Raw genomic sequence first — 16,586 nt, forward strand, 5'->3', positions numbered from 1 at the left:
GGATGTCTACTATCTCTGTGTACATCTTAGGACACTTCATCTTGGCTCTGAAGGAGGGCTGAAAACGGTAGCTAATATGAGAGGACTTTTTTTTTTCCCCCATATTGGCCTTAACAGGAAGAGGAAAATGCTGCATCATGGAGTAGTCTGTTGAGAATAATGGAAACAAATGCCTTAATGCTAAATAAGTGGGTAAATGCAGAGGTCTATAGCAAGGACAAGCAGCCAAAAATATGAAATGGCATACCTGAAGGCTTTCTTAGAATAACAGCAAATTTTCAAATGTGTTTTGAAGTAAGCAAGCAAATGTCATGTTCATGAGAGTATAACTTGTGTATACTGAGTATTGGAAAGTGATTCCAAAGGCCTGATAAGTTCAATTTCTACTGCTAGTAGTTCTAGCCTCTGCAGAACTCTAGAATAATCCAGATCATAGTAACCATTACATAGATTAAAGTAGAATATCTTAATGTCTGTACTACTTTCCTGATGTAAATACTTGGTTTTAAAGAGTTGCTGCTTTTTTCCACCTGCACCCTCTCCCCCTGCAGTGCATTTCTTCTGATCTTACAGATTTCAAGCCCTCACTGAAGTACCTTAACTTTGTTGGATGAGCCTGGCCAGCATGAAGGGTCCAGCTCCAATTTATCTCCAGACTGATTAGGCCTGTTTATTCAGGACCATGTCATGAGAAATTCTGGGCCAGAATAAAGAGCCTTATAGCTGTTCCTGCCAATCTTCTCCCCTGAACTGTATCCAGAAATACCTAACCACCTTCCTCAGGAGGATGCAGCATCCATCAAGGAGATATGACTTGGTTTCTTAAACAGAAGCCTCCTACAGGTAGTACTCATGCTTTGTGCTCAAAGATGAGGGCTTGCTAAGAAAATGATGGGATAGCCTTAGACAACTGAGAAAAGGCAGCACACTGGATAGTGACCCTTTACTACTGTTACATACACCTAATGTAGAGTTTTTTACAAAATCTATAAAATTATCAGTTTGAAAAGGGTTCATTGGCTTGCCCCACATAGAAGACAGTGGGAATTTAAACTTTGATAAATAACTAACAGGAGTATTTCTGGGAATTAACAGCTTTTGGAGGAAGTGTACGTTCTGGAATACTGGAACATCATCTCACATTCTGCTCTAATGACAAGTGTGAATCCAAACCCAGCATTTGCTCACTAAAATGGAAGTGTGCATTCTGGATCCCTTTGAGCCCTTGCACATCTAGCAGCATCCAACTATTTTGACCATCTTCATTGGCTTTCCTAGGCTGCCTCTCTTGCAGGGCACAAAGCTGAATTGTGCTGAAAGACTGTAAGTATGATCATACAGAAAACTTTTCAATGTCTTCCTCCTTGGCAAAGGCACAGTCTTGGATTCACTCTATGGCAACTGCTCAGGCACAGAATGAATACTGGCTTTTCCTGTTTTAAAGCTCTCAAGTCTCTTGTAGAGAATTAGGGTGTAAGGTTCAAATGCTTTGTATGAGAAGCCTCCCAAAGCTTTTGATTTAAGATGTAATAAAAAACACAAAGCCACTCTACAAATAAACCCTAGACGATATGTTTGTTATCTTTGACAATTTCAGTATTACAAATACAGGATTTAGCTTGACTTTCTCAGTTTTCCACAAGTTGGTTGCCCTGGTGGCTGCTAGGTCCAAAGCCTCTTCAGTTATGACCTAAGGTTGTTGCAAGATCTGAAGGTAAGCCTGTATTTGGCAGATATTTGTGGGGAAATACAGAGCTTATTTTGAATACTGTGCTGGCAGCTACTGCAAAGTGTTTTGTGCTATGTATTTTAGAAGAGAATCTGCAAAATGGACAATTTACAAAATTCAGATCCATAAAATACGACCTGTAAAAGGATACATGAGTGGCAGAGAACACTTGAAATAGAAAATTCTTCAAACTGATATTTTGGTGGAAACTAGGATTTTGCTTTGGACAACACTGCTTTAGAGATGGGAAGATTTCTCTTTAATCACTTGCCACATATTGGCCATTAATGTTCTGATCAGTGCAACAACTTAATTAATTAAGGACCATCATTCAAAAAGCATTCTAATAAACAAGTGTTTTTAAATAAAAAGAAAACTCTGGAGAAGGTACTTTTTGGTCATATTTTAATTTCCCCAAACTATGAGTAATTCTTAGCTTCTTTCCTTTTGCCAAATCAACTAGGCACTGCTCTAATAAATCTAGCAGTATATAGACATAAATTATAACTTGGTAACTCCTTCCTGTCTTCCCCCTTCCAGTCTGCCAAGGATGATTATAGGGAATCAGTCAAGGACAGATGGAGTAAGATGTGCAGTTGTGGATTTGTCTCTTTTACCACATTTCTGTCTTGCCTTTTGACCTTTTCTTTTGCTTTCTTCTTCAAGATCTCACCCACTCTCAGTAAATTTTGGGAGTACTTTTTATATGGTAGCATCTTTTGGTGCTGTAGCCCAGAGCAACTTATAGGAGAGCTCTTTCAACATGATCCGGAAAGAACTGGCTTTGGAAAAATAAAGAATGGAAGAGAGACAGACAGCTTTTTTTCCCCAATTAGAAAAACAACAGTGTGAGTTTCATTACGAAGTTTTTAAGCCCAAAAGAATTTGCAGGCCAAATATCACCAGAATGGCTTGGCTGGTTACCTAGCCCATAAAGATTCAGAACATAGCTAAATTGATGCCATTATAAGAAATCAGTTTCTGATTTTCCCAGCCAGTGAAAAGCGACAGCACATGAAACTGCCTGAACCCAAGAAAACACAAAGAGAGGTTAGGGAGTCTTCATTCTTTGAGACTCTCAGAACTCAGCTAGGCACAGACCTGAGCAACCTGCTGCAGCTGTTGCTGCTTTTAGCTGGGGTTTGGAGCAGATAACCTGCAGAGGCCCTTGCCAACCTCAGTAATTCTCTGATCCTGAAATTCTTGGACTGGAGGTATAATTCTATTGGGTTTCTTCATTCTCCTCATGGATAATATTTCTGTACATAGATGGAATTCAACAAAGACATCAGTTGCTGGAACGACCAAACCTAAAGCAAAGCAAGGAAGCAACTGACTATTTTCTTATCTTAAACTGACCTGACCAAAAGGCTTGCTGATATTTGCCTGCTGTAATGCTTACTGTGGTAGCAGAGCTTGGATCACTTCTGCTCTAGTAAACCTTCTTGAAAGATGACTGGCTGTCTGCAGTTCATAGGAAAGCCCACAGATTTTAACTTGGCCTCTAGAAAGCTGCAGACCTGTGGAAATCAGCTTCCCTTCAAGGAGAGGATTTCTCAATTTGTTATCCGCCTCTTTCAGTAGAAGAAAGAAAAAAATTGTAGCTGTTTCTAAGGGAAATTAAACTCCAGCTTATTTGAAAATTCGTGTGGTTTTATTGCCCTGCTCACTACTTAGGACTTTCTTGGAAGAACCTGGTCCTCTTTCTCAAAGTTACTATTTTTTTTTTCTAGTTTCAACTGTTAAAGATCAGCTTTTAAAAAAAGAAGGTTCTCTTGCAAGCATATAAAGTTAATGAAATTTATATTATCATAATGGATCAAGACAAAGAGCACTGAAAAGTATGTTTTCAGTCATAGGAGACTAATTTACACAGAATTGAGAAGCTAACTTTTGTCCTTACCTTATTTCATGGAGTGGTGGTGTTACAGGCTTTTTATGTAATTGAGCAAAGTATAGATGAAATTAAATGAAATGCCATATTAGTTCTGATCTTGCATACAAATGCTCCCTTCTTCTGCCTGGAGTTGCAGAAATATTTTGCTACACTTAAAGAACTTAGTGTTATATCAGGATTGGATTCTCTTTTTGTTGGCTCTCACATAATTGTCTATAAAAGTTTAATTCTAATGTAAGAAGACATTATGAAACTGCCACTCTGATCTTTAAAATGTTGCAATACGAAAAAGTTTCAAAGAATCCATGCATAACCTGCATAGTAAAACTAGCTGCCTGGCTGATCAAATGTCATAGTAATGAGATAATTCAACCAAAAATTTGACATTCTACCTATTGAAAAAATAGCTGAGTTTCTGCAAAACAGAAACACGGTCTTTTTTGTTAGATATAGCACATTCCTTTTGAAACTAAAACACATTTAAAATAAGTATGTTTAGAGGATGTGGGGGAGTGCCTACAACACTAACTTCCAATATGCTCTGTAATGGCTCTCTACCTTAAAGGTGCAGGAATCTTTAGAATTTTCATTTGTGGAGTCAGTATATTGAAGCATGTTTCATTTCAAAAGTCTTAATGATTCAATAAAAGAAAACTCTACAGCAGGAGGTTAAAAGTATTCTGAACTGCCACTTTTAAAGAGCTTGGGATGCCCAGCCAATTCTGTAGGCATGTCAGTACTTATACTGACATGCCTACAGAATATAGTTATTATAGCTTTAAATCTCACTGACTTGAGTCTTTTTCAAAAGGGCCATAAACAGTCCAAGTCTGAATATCAACTAAATGATCAGGTGTCAGCTTGATACCAACCAACACGATCAGCATTTTACATATTTGAATGAAGAAGTGCTACAGGCTTTTTGATCCCTGGATGAGGAATGTGAACTGATAAAATACCATTTGAGAAAATTATTTTCCATTGGTTTTCTTTATTACTGTTCCCAGAGGCAATCAGCACAACCAATAGACCCCTCAGTGTTTGTTTTCCAAGGTCATGCTTCTTCTCTGACAATCATTGTCAAAAAGACTGAAATACTGGGACACACTCATGCATACGGTCATATACCCAATTTAGAACATCTCATTTGGAATCAATCCAAGTCCAGCAGTTAAGCCATAGATAGCTATTTCCAAACTGACTACATCTGAGATACTGCCAAAAAAACCAGAAGTGCTCCCATGGCTTTCTTTCTTTGTTTTAGTGTTGCAAGTCTTGATGATTTTGCTGTAACTCAGAAATCAGGCCTCAGTGGAAACTTCATGGAAAAATTTATTTATGTACTAAGCACCCTAATAAAATTATACAGCTCAAGTGGTTTGCTTTTGTGTTATGAAATGAAAGGGCTTAGCCATTTCTAAGAAGGAAATTTGTTATTTTTCTCTTCATGCTTGTTGTTCTACCATCTGCAAGCTTTTGAACAAGCTATGCCACCTGCCAAGGAGGATCTGGTGTTGGGGATCTCTTTTGCTCTCCCAGCAGGGAGTGTAGACAAATTGAATTTCTAATAATCTATACAGTCATCCTTGTCAGCTTTCCAGCAAAACTGCAGCTTTTATAAGCAAACTGCTCTACCTCATTGCAGGGATGTGATTGGGTTGAAACTGAGCCTTTCACAGAGTGGAGTTGTAGTGTGTGATGCTGGCCCAGGTTACCCCTCCTCTCTTTCTGCAGTGTTCCCTCTGTTTCATTTCAACAGCTTCTGTGACAGTGTGGTCAACCACACCGGAACCATTTCTGGGTAAACTGCTGCTGCAGGCTGCTGGGGTGGGGTGGGGTTGAGTTCTCTGCTCAGCAAAAACTCCAGCACAGACCTGCTCCCCCTGTGACTCCTGCTGCCCAGCTCAGGGAAATAACAACCAAGGCATTGTAGATAAATGAAGTAGGAATTGGAAGGGGAGAGTGGAAAGAAACATATGAGCAACAAGAAGGTTTTTGAAAACTTTATGGGAAGAAAAGCAGGCTAACAGGATGGGAGTAAGAAGAGCAGAAAACATGAATATACAAGTTGAAAAGCTTGTGTTTTAAAGCAGATTTATCCTGCTTGAGGCACTAATGTCAGGAGCACTACAAATTATGCCGTCTACTTATGCTAGAGTATTTCAGACACTTTTACTTCTTGTTTTGGTTGGAAGAAGAACCAGTGATGATCTGTGCTGTGAATCTTAATATCAAAATTTGACGACCACTATGGATCACTCTAGGATTTCACATTACATTCTAGGTTTGAGGGAGCGTAACAAAACTAGAACACCAACTGTTCTTGGTAAACTGATGCAAGAAACTTAATCTATTGGTTTTTATTTAAAATACCAAAATTAAACATGGATAATATAATTAAGTGGTGTGTCACAGTAAAGTGTGCTTAGCTGCAAGTGTTCAAATATTTTTGGTGAAGACAAAGTTTCATAATAATAACAAATATTAATGCTGGAGAACTTCCATGCAGCAGGAGTGATCTTGAAGGCAGTTTTTGTAGCAATCATGCAAGACCCTTTTCTGGTACCAGCTGGAAAACTCAAAAAACAGTGTCTGTTTTATAGATGCAAGAACAAGTTGCTTATGCTAATGACAGACCATAGCATTGGGAAATGAAATCTTGTGATTTCTATTGGGACCAATTGGGCAAGCTTTGGTGCAAGTCCCAGCACTGGATGGCATGCCATGCCTTTTGATGGTTTTTGCTTTGGTGAAAATTTTTTCTTTTTTTTTTAAGCATCCATGCCATGTCCCTCATTTCTTCCCCTCCAAGTTGTGTCTGCCTCCTTGAGTTTTCCCCTGCTTTTGCAACAGCTGAGAGGTTAGTTTGGCCTCTTTTGGTCCTTTGCACTGCATCTCATCTCCTCCCAGACTGTGGAGAGATAGCATGTAAGAAAATATAGTGTAGAAGGTAGTCTGACACCTGAGGAGTTGCAGCTGTACTAATCACCAAAGATTAGGAACAGGCCTGCCCTTAGTAGGCCACAGCTGTGTCCAATAAGAAGACTGCTACAAGAGAGTTGGTTGGCGGTGCTGGCAAGAGAGCTGGGGTTTGTTGGTTGTGCTGGGAAGAGAGATGTGGTTTGAGGGATGCAAGGTGAAGAAGAAGGTGTCACTGCTGTGAGGAGTTGCCCATGAGAAATCATCGAGAAGGTATGAGACAATTGAAATATGATGATGACACCAGACCACTTTCTTGTAGTCACTAAATCTCCGGATTTTCTGGATTTTTGGTTTTTTTTCAATTGCATTTATTTTGATCATATCTCCTTTCCAGAGCCTTGCATTTCTCTTTGGCAGGATTCCATTTCCCTTCCCCAAAGGAAATGAAATTTCCTTTGGGGAAGAGAAACTAAAATTTGTGATTTCAATGAGGATCAATTGGGCAAGCTTTGGTGCATGTCCCTGCACTTGATGGCATGCCATGTCTTTAGATGGCTTTAACCAGAATCGAGAATATTTTTTGTTTTGTTTTTTTTAAGTATCCATGCCATGTATCTCATATCTTCCCCTCCAAGTTGAGTCTTCCTCATTATTTTTTTCCCCTGGTTTTGCAACATCTATGATGTATGTTTTGGCCTCTATTGTTCCTTTGCACTGCAACTGATGTAGTCCCGGTCCATTCCCTTTGAGTCAGTAAAATTCGCCAATTTTTTTTTTTTTCCTAATTCAACTTCATTGCCCTAGGTGGTATCTCCATTCCAGATTGTTAGAAAGTCCTTCTTTTCTGTTTTGGCCTTCAGTGGGGATCAATTTTGTCAAGCCTTGGCATATGTGGTGCGTGTCCCTGCACTGGATGGCATGCCATGCCTTTTGATGGCTTAGAATTAATTGAATTTTTTATTTTATTTTATTTTTTAAAGTATCCATGCCATGTCGCTCATTTCTTCCCCTCCAAGTTGTGTCTGCCTCCTTGAGTTTTCCCCTGCTTTTGCAACAGCTGAGAGGTTATTTTTGGGATCTTTTGGTCCTTTGACCTGCACCTCATTTCCACCCAGACCACATTCTTGTAGTCACTCAATTTCCCAATTTCCTTTTTTTTTCCTTCAATTTCATTTCCTTTGATGGTATCGCTATTTCTGAATGTTTCTTAGTCCTTCTTTTCTGTTTTGGCCCTCAGTGGGGATCAATTTTGTCAAGGCTTGGTGTATGTGGTGCGTGTCCCTGCACTGGATGGCATGCCATGCCTTTTGATGGCTTAGAATTAATTGAATTTTTTTTTTTTTTTTTTTCCAGTATCCATGCCATGTCCCTCATTTCTTCCCCTCCAAGTTGTGTCTGCCTCCTTGAGTTTTCCCCTGCTTTTGCAACAGCTGAGAGGTTAGTTTTGGCCTCTTTTGGTCCTTTGAACTGCACCTCATTTCTGCCCAGACCACTTTCTTGTAGTCACTAAATCTCCAGATTTTCCATTTTTTTTTTTATGTTCTTTTTCAATTGCATTTCATTTGATCATATCTCCTTTCCAGAGCCTTTCTTTTCTTTTTGGCAGGATCCTGTTTCCCTTCCCAAAGAAATGAAATCTTGCGATTTCAATTAGGATCAATTGGGCAAACTTTGGTGCATGTCCCTGCACTTGATGGCATGCCATGCCTTTTGATAGCTTTCAGTATAATCGACAATTTTTTTTTTGTTTTTTTGTTTGTTTTCTTTTAGTATCCATGCCATGTCCTTCATATCTTCCCCACCAAGTTGTGTCTTCCTCGTTGTTTTATTGCCTGCATTTGCAACATCTGTGAAGTATGTTTTGGCCTCCTTTGGTCCTTTGTACTGCACCTGATGTAATCCCCGTCCTTTTTCTTGTAGTCACTATATTTCCCCAATTTTTTTTTGTCTCTTCCTTCAATTTCATTTCCCTAGGTGTTATCTCCCTTCCCGACTGTTGGTAAGTCCTTCTTTTCTGTTTCGGCCTTCAATGGGGAATCAATTTGGACAAGTTTTGATGCATGTCCCTGCGCTTGATGGCATGACATTCATTTTGATGGCTTTCATTATTACCGAGAATTTTTTTTTTTTTTGTTTTTTTTGATAAGTGTCAACGCCATGTCCCTCATATCTTCCCCTAAGTTTTCTTGTCCTCCCTGTTGTTTTCCCCTGCTTTTGCCATATCTCAGAAATATGTTTTTTCCTCTTTTGGGCCATTGCACTGCTCTTGATGTAATCTCTGTCCATTTTCTTTTAGTCAGTAAATTTCCCCAATTTTTTGGTTTTTCTTACTTCAATTTCATTTCCCTAGGTGGTATCTCCATTCCAGAGTGTTGGTAAGTCCTTCTTTTCTGTTTCGACCTTCAAAGGGGATCAATTTGAGCAAGCTTTGGTGCATTTCCCTACACTGGATGGCATGCCATGCCTTTTGATGGCTTTCACTATTACCGAGAATTTTTTTTTTGTTTGTTTTTTTATAAGTATCCATGCCATGTCCCTCATATCTTCCCCTCCCAGTTGTGTCTTCGTCCTTGTATTTTCCCCGGCTCTTGTAACATCTCTGAGGTTTGTTTTGGCGTGTTATGTCCTTTGCACTGCAGCTCATTTCCCCACAGATCATATTTTGAAGGCACTAAGTCTCCCTGATTTTTGTGGTTTTTTGGTGGTTTTTAGTTGCATTTAATTTGATCCTATCTCCTTTCCAGAATATTTGTTGGCCTTACTTTTCTGTTTCGCATGATCCTGTTTCCCTTCTTGAAAGTTAATTTCTTCAAAATTTATACCTAGTTAAAATGAACTTTCTTAAACTAGCGTGATGATCCAGCAAGCAATTTCTAAGAATTGGGGGAAAAAAGTTAAGGAGCACACAGAGTAATTTTAAGTTCTCATCTCTAACAGCTTCTTTCTGAGAATATTAGCCTGAATTTAATATTTTGTTTCCATCAGAAAGATTTTGTAGTGTGAAAACACTTGTTAGGTTGCAGCCTTACAGCATATTGATGGAAAACTGCCTGTCTTTTTTCTGAATGGGCATAAGCTACCAGACCATGCTTCCTTAGCAGTTCCTGCTACTGCACCTGCAAAAGTTGTGGCACCCAGGTATTCCTTGTAACTTTGAAAGGCATGTGCAGCAATTTGCACATTTGCTGCATGCCTTTTTTGCTATGTGGCCCTATTGGCTCTCCCTGAAGCTAGGACCAGTTTCCATAGTACCTGTATTGCTAATTGCAACTGTAAAACACCTGGGAGAATTGCAACTGGATTGTGATGGAGATTCTGCATACAGTGTGTCCATATGCTGCAGGCTTGCAATTAGTAATGTGCAAGATGGTAAAAATAGGTAATGTTCTGTGATACAACAGAATTCTACAGGAAGCTGAGGGGTTTTTCTGAAAACTTTGCCCCAAATTTTCTCATTGGAACTTCTTCCTGGCTTTATTTTGTGATATTAAGCAGATGCTACTTTCTGCTTCAGTCCACTCTACAGTACATGGCTTTCTCAGCTACGCAGGAATTGTCCTTCTCTGAAACAGAACATGTCATTATGCTCAGATCAGCATAAAATTTCATAATATTAGAGCCACTGCAAAAAGGAGTTGAAACAAGCCGACACGCATAGAGCTATGTATGTATACAGCCCTCCTGCAAGAGAGGAAAGGGAGTTTTAAAAAAGAATGCATGGAATGAGTAAGGTATTTGCAGTTTGGACTTTCTACACCACAAATGACCCACTATATGTGCATGTCTCACCAATGGAATAGGGCCTGTTGATTACATTTTTACCATTTGATAAGCATGATTTGATGAGATGTAACAACACTACTCCTTTTGGAATCAGACAAGTGTCTAGCTATCTCATCTATAGAGGCAGCTTTTGTACTTGATACAGGCACACAAGCAGAATAATGTATTTAATAGTAAAACAAGAGAGGCTGAAACTACTACCACTCCCTTCATTTTTCTCTCTGCATCAGCCATACAAGTAATAGTCAAGAGAAAATCGATATGGTAGAAGCAGGAAGCATCTGTGGCAGTCTGTCATGTTGTGGGTTTGCCAACTGCCATGCTGGAAAGTTCTTCCTGCCCAAGCAGCCAGTGCTGCAACAGAAAAGAAAAAAGGAAGCAAAAAAAAAAAAAAAAAAAAAAAAAAGAGTACAGATGGAGGCTTTTCTTGTCCAGACACAAGTCCCTGCCCTACTCTAGTAAAGTAGTGATGAATGCAGATGTAATTGGTAATGTTGTCTCTCATATCTTCTCTGCAACTATCCTGAAATGAAGCAGCTGCCACTGCCCCCTGACTCCTGTCCCATTGGATGGGTAGCTAACCTAAAAGAATTAAAGTCTCCTGGTTCTTTTAAACATACTGACAAAAGTCTGTTTCAGACCTGCTTAAATAAACTGGCGACTTGGTCCTTAGATAGTTGCCACAAAGCATCAGCAGAGGAGAGAGCCGTGACAGTTCTAAATCAGCACCCAAGTGGTCATTTCAAAGTGGTCATTTCTGGACCACTCATGAGATAGAGGCAAGGATCCTTTTAGAGGATGCATGGGGGGTGTGGAGCTGGGAGACTTGCACTATGACATTGCCCAACAAATGCATAGAGCACAACCCCTGCTAAGCACCTGGAGGGCGGGTCAGACCTCACCCTTAAGAAAGTAATTAGCAGAAGAAATTAACATCAGGGATGTTGTAGCTGCAGTTGTTCAAGAACCATTAGGTTCTTTATTTTTCAGTAATTGTGGCATATTGCTTTTCCTCACTTATTTTTGTAATTACAATTGTTATCATTTGTCTTACTTTGTACCTGGCAGTTGCAGACATTGGTTTCAAGCACTTATATTAGCTTTACTGCTATTAGAAGACTGCGGTTGAAAATATGAACTCTAAAGAAACTAATTTTATGGAGGATTATAGAAAAATCAGACACAGGATTAATGTCTAGCTCCCAATCCTTATTTTAGCACTCCAAGAAATTACTAGTGTGCTTCCAGGGAATACTTACCCCTGAAAATGATGTATAAATAAAATTCAGATTTATTCGTGTTGTTTCTTTTTTTTTTTTTAAATTAGCCTCTTGCTAAAAATTACCTATAAACATGCATAATATAGTTCCTCTTGGGCAATTACATTTTTTTCCTAAAAATTTAGGCGAGTTCTAATATCAAGAGTTCATTTATCTAGTTAGATTTCTTATTCTAGATTCCTTGTTCGTGTTTATTGTATTCCCTAGATCATTCTCCTTTTGGTGAAATGTCCCCTTCTAGTACATACCTAAAGAGATACTTTACCAAACTAGGCATCTCCATACAATTCCCCAGTTTTTATTGATTCGCCTTTGCAGCTAACATCCACGTTATAGCAGATGAATCATCCTGGTTTAAGATGTACTAAGTGAAGATGTTCTAAATCATTCTATATGGCATCTTCTGAAGCATTGGTAAATTTGAACTAACCTTAGCTATATTATACTACATTTTTCCAAAATTGATCTAGATCTCACAAACTCTGTAAGACACAGGAATAGTAATTGATTTTTAAATGAACATTACCAAACAATTTGCTAAAGCAACTTGATTCCAATACATTGAATTTTGCAACATGACAGAATTTCAGGTACTGTATGGCAAAGAGACACCAAACTACATATCTATTTAGAAACAACTGCTTTACTTATTTTTAGAAAAGCTGGATGAAAGTGCATTGAAATAAAAATGTATTTACTGACATACACATGTTACTGGCAACAGAGGAAACCTTACTGATGGTATTGATGATCCATTAAAACATTTGGGGAAAAAAAAAGCGAGATGTTCTTTAAATTTGGAATTGCATATGGGTATTCATCCACATAGAAATGCTACTGATATAAAACACCATAATAGGATTTTCCCAGAAAATTTCATAGTAAAACCTGCTAAATTATCCAAAAACAATTAGTTACTGCAAACTTTCTGAGATTCAAATAATGCACATACATTATAGGGGGCAAGAGTTATAGTCTGGCATTTAAGGTAACACTAAGAGACTTAAATGCAGCTCAACACATGCTGCATATTTCTCTGTCAGTATTTTTATTGTGCTGTTTGGGTACTAAGGGAGAAACATTAAGGGATTTAACCCCCATAGTCATTATGAAGATATGTATCTTTTACATAAAAGCATTTAATTATAAGGAGAAAACAAAAAAGGACCTTTGGCTAACACACCTATTTTATACAAATTCTAATGACTTTAGGGTCTCTGGCAGAGTAATTGTCACTCTCAACTTCTAATCCAGATGGTTATTTGTTTTAAAGTGCTGGTCTTGAATTAAGCAGTTTTCTTTCACACGTGTTTCCCTTCAGGCATCAATAATAAGAAGTAAGTTCTCTTATTTATTCTTTGGCACAAATACAATCCCTACACTGAAAAAAGAAAAATCTCAAAATCTTCATCAATAGACTACTCATCATTCTCATCATTTTTGTGGCCCTCCTCTGGACCTGCTCCAACATGTCCTGCTTATGTTGGGTGTCCTAGAGTTGGACACAGAACTCCAGGAGGGATCTCATGAGAGCAGAGTAGAGGGGGAGAGTCACCCCTCCCAATCCAGTCGTCCCATTACCTTTGATGCAGCCCAGGATACATTTGGCTTTCTGGGCTGGAAGTGCACATTGCTGAGTGATGTCCAGCTTCTCATCCATGGGTATTCCCAGTACTTTCTCCAGTGCTTTCAATCCATTCACCCCTCAGTGTATGTTGATACTGGGCATTGCCTCAAGCCAGGTGCAGAACAATTTTAAACTTCATGATGTTTGTACAGGCCAATACCTCTCACCTGTTAAGGTCCTCTGGATGGCATCCCTTCACCTGTACCAATTGAACCACTCAGCTTGGTGTCACCCATGAACTTCCTGAAGGTGCACTCATTCCCACTATCTATGTCATTAATATATTAAATACCATAGGCCCCAAAACAGACCCCTGGGCGGGATACCACTCAGCACCGGTAACTCTTTGGTTAAAGTCACACAATTCCTTGCCATCTAATGGTCCATCTATCAAATCCACATCAATTTAGAGGTAAAAGCATTGGAAGGGACAGTATTAAAGGCTTTTAGAAGTGACATCACTTACCCTTCCTTTGTCCTCTGATGCAGTTACTCCATCATAGGCAGCCACTAGATTAGTTGGGCATGATTTGCTCTTGGCAAAACCATGTTGGCTGTCTCTAATCACCTTCATACAATCACCCCTCATATGCTTTGACATAACTTCCAGCAGGACCTCCTCCATGATGTCATTGGGCACAAAGGTGAGGCTGACTGATCAGCAGTTCCCAGGGTGTGGGTGTGATAATCCCTTCCCTCCAGTGCCTGAGAGAGTTACAGGTATTCACTGTCACTCCAGCCACTGAAGGACAGTCCAATTACCTAGACTTTTCAAGTATCATGGAGACATGGCTCTGCCATTATAACTGCCAGTTCCCTTGGCACCCCAGGATGTTTCTTTCACTAAAAGTAACATCATATGTATTCCAAATCATCCTTGTATTTCAAATCGTTATGTACCTACTTGATATTCTTTCCTTTTCCATTCTCTTGCTGATGTTGGCAAACAGACTTTAATGGGATTTAAATAAGAAAATTTCAACAGAAGCATAAAACCAACACTACTTCACAAGTTATTTCATAAATTTAATATTTATTTTATTTTCATAACCATTTTGCTGGAGGAGAAAAAAAAGTAGAATCAGAGGATTGAGAGAAAGAACATAAGGTATAATGGTTCTACAACAGCAAGACAGCCTGCAATTAAATCTTTGTGCCCTTGAACTACATTCTCTTCCTGCATGCAGGTGGATGAATACCCATGTGGTGGAATAACACCATGCTGGCAAAGCAGATCTCACACTCCCCTCTAGTGACGGAGTATGACCTCCTGAGCCCTCTTGGCAGCCTGGACAGCTCTGCTGCTAACACAGCTGCTCCCAATAGGATCCCATATAATTACAGTTGGGGCTCTAAGTTTTATTTTAAAGTAGAATTAACACTAAGTTAAAATACCTCATTTTAGACATGAAAGAATTTTTGGTGGGCAACTACACTGGTAGTATATTTACCCCTTATGCTCATGTATTGTTTTACATCAATTGTTATTATGAAACCATACGTGATTAGTGTAATTAATGTGTGCATTGCAGAATTCATGCACCGAGGTTATCATGTCTGTCCACGTCTCCTTGAATTCTACATATCCTTTTACTGATTCTTTTCCTGCAGTGACCATGCAGTCAGCACAAGCTGGAATTACCATCTTAAAGTGTTCTTCTCTAGATACAATTTTTGTTTGGACATAGACTACCTTAACATAGTGCCTGAGGAAAAAAACAACTCCATAGCTGCTGAAACAGCAGCCTACTGACACATGATGCTTGGAACATATTTTCTGAGGCACCATTTATCATTGTCATAACTGTGCACAACAACTTATTACAGTAAATTGCTCTTGCATATCACAACCTTAAAAAGACAATGCCAACTCATAATCGTGTTATTAGGAAGTGACAATAATCTTAAAATAATTTTCAAAATAAAATCTATACATACTAATGAGGGAATATAATCATCATAAAAACTATTACCTGCCAGCTTTATAACTACAGTCACTATAGCTAATTGTATGTCTGCAGTAAAGGAATACTTTGCTTCCTACGTGCATTTGGGAATCCTCAGAGCACTCTCAGGTGAGAAGAAACAGATTAACTTTGTAAGCCCAAGAACTTGAGAAACACTCATCTATCAGTTTGTAGAAAGAGAGATGTCACCCTCCTTCCCTCCAAAATCACAGTCCTTTCTTTGCTTTATGCCTATCACCTGACAATTTATAGTCCAGGAGTTTTGTAGATTGCAGTTTATTGTTAGCATACCAAAATTAGTAAAATATACTGACCTGCTGGAAGCATAGCAGCTCTAAAGAAGGCAAAAGGAAAAGGATTTAGTAGGACTGAGAATTGTCATTCAGCTCAGTTTCTAAAAAAAGTAACAATGTTTCTGAACACTGGGTTTGAAGCAGCTTCCAGAAGGGATCCAAACCTGAAAACACAAGGTACAAGAAATACTAAAAGCATGCAGCACACAATTAAAGCAGCAGAGACGGTACTTTCTCCCATTCAGGAGATGACAAGATGCAGAATAAATTAAGATCACACAAAGATTGGTAGTAGCCCAGAGGGATAGAATCTAAATGTAGTCTCCCTGATGAGACACATCATTCACAGCTGAAAAAAACCTGGCAGAAAGAAGATCGTTGGAAAAAAGGTTGAGAAAGGCTGAAAGACTTTAGTAATGGTGAAGAGGTCAATTTAAGTTTAACTAGTTAACTTACTGTTCCTGCAGTGGGGTAGAGTGCAGAACATTTAAGTCTTATCATTACTAACTTTTATAAAAGCTGTATTTTACTTTGTGATCTAAATCATAGAGACTAAAACAAAAGGATGGGAGGGTGAGCTGTGTAGAAGGAAAAAAAATCCAAACCAAAACAAAACTTCACCAATAAACCAAACCAAAAACAAATTATGGCAAAAAAGCTGTAGCTTTTGCTAGGCCCAAATTGAGGTCAATGCGTCTTATCCCACCAGTTATATTTTTGAAAAGGGTTCATATTGTGAAGTCAAAATGGCTAATTATCAGCCTACATAACCACAATGTAAGGACCGTTAGTAGATTTTAATGGAAATTCCTTATATACGTGTGATAATCCTACTTTTCATCACTTCCAAAGTTATTATTTTAAATGCGCATTTCATGGTTAAACACAATTTATCTGGAACTGTCCTATAAGTGACAATCCTTATATGTTGGCCTAATTACTGACCTGATTCTGTAGATGTAAAAGTTTAATGTCAGAACAACCAGTAAAAGGCAGACTGGATTTAAAACAGAAAGGAAAGGTAATTGCAGTATGAATTACCTCTTCAGGAACACTCGCGTGTCGAATGACAGCTTTGACATCATAGC

The sequence above is a fragment of the Haemorhous mexicanus genome, chromosome 5 (assembly GCF_027477595.1).
Source record: "Haemorhous mexicanus isolate bHaeMex1 chromosome 5, bHaeMex1.pri, whole genome shotgun sequence".
NCBI classification, from domain to species: Eukaryota; Metazoa; Chordata; class Aves; order Passeriformes; family Fringillidae; genus Haemorhous; species Haemorhous mexicanus.